The sequence below is a fragment of the Micropterus dolomieu genome, linkage group LG01, assembly GCF_021292245.1.
Source record: "Micropterus dolomieu isolate WLL.071019.BEF.003 ecotype Adirondacks linkage group LG01, ASM2129224v1, whole genome shotgun sequence".
NCBI lineage: Eukaryota > Metazoa > Chordata > Actinopteri > Centrarchiformes > Centrarchidae > Micropterus > Micropterus dolomieu.
The window spans coordinates 19,112,458-19,113,657 of NC_060150.1; positions in this window are offsets into that span (position 1 = coordinate 19,112,458).

Sequence of the window (1,200 nt, forward strand, 5' to 3'; positions counted from 1 at the left end):
AGATATGGTAACATCTAATGTGTTTCCAGGTGTTGGGACTACTGTATACAGTATTTGACAAAAGCCTTTAGTGTCTCAGAGGGAGCTGTGTGGAGTCTGATAAAGGTCCTCATATGATGTCACTTGAGTCAGCGTGGGCTGCAGCTGAGGCTCCATTAGCTCTACTACCTTATTCATAATGCAGCCAAATCTCCGACCAAGCTGCCAGCCTGCGGAGTTGCAATGTGGGTAATGTATGCACCAGGTTTTGACAAGGAAGAATGTGTTGAATATCTCTGGTTCTGCTGATTGACTTTTTAAAGACCTGAAGTGAGGCGGTGCAGGAGAGCAATGCTAGATCAGCTGCTGAAGGACACCTCAGGAACTGAGAAGGAGCATGGTTAACATTGTGTTTCATGAATGGGCTTCTTCACAGCACAGAGACTCGATGACAGACAAGGGGACTGGTCTGTGAGAGAATGGGAAATAAAATGTTCATCAATGCAGACAGGGTGGAAGGCATACAGTGAACGGACTAATGATCCTCTGATTCCCCTCTAACGTCTCACACTGGAGCTGCTTTTAGTGTAAAAATGCTTTATGAATTACTCTTGGCTTCTCCTAACTCGGACAGTTAGGAGAAAGTCTCATCCTTGAGATAATTGCTGAATACAGATTAAAATAGGCTGATTTATATTCTTTCAACTACATATCTTGTTGTTATTGTCACTAATTGAATTTCTGTTTTATGATTATATTTACTTTGGTGTCGTTTTATTTTATTTTTCACTCTAACATGTCCCACACACTACATGTGTCATCTCCATCTTATTCAAAAATGTTTAGGCCTACCCGATGTCATGTGTTTATTTGTTAAAAGAAGATTATCTGCCATCAAAATCCAGGACTGACCAGAGGCATTTACTACGAAACAAGTTCAACATTCCCACATATATGTTCGTTATCTGGCTTCATTAACCCTAATGGCTGCCATCAGGCTCTTTGATCAGTACATCAACCCAGGGTTTCCCTGGGTTGATGTACTGTTCATATAAAAGAGCCACTGTTTGCAGCAGATGACCAATGGCAGACAAGGACAGGTCTACTGGCAGTTCATATAAAAGAGCCACTGTTTGCAGCAGATGACCAATGGCAGACAAGGACAGGTCTACTGGCAGTTCATATAAAAGAGCCACTGTCTGCAGCAGATGACCAATGGCA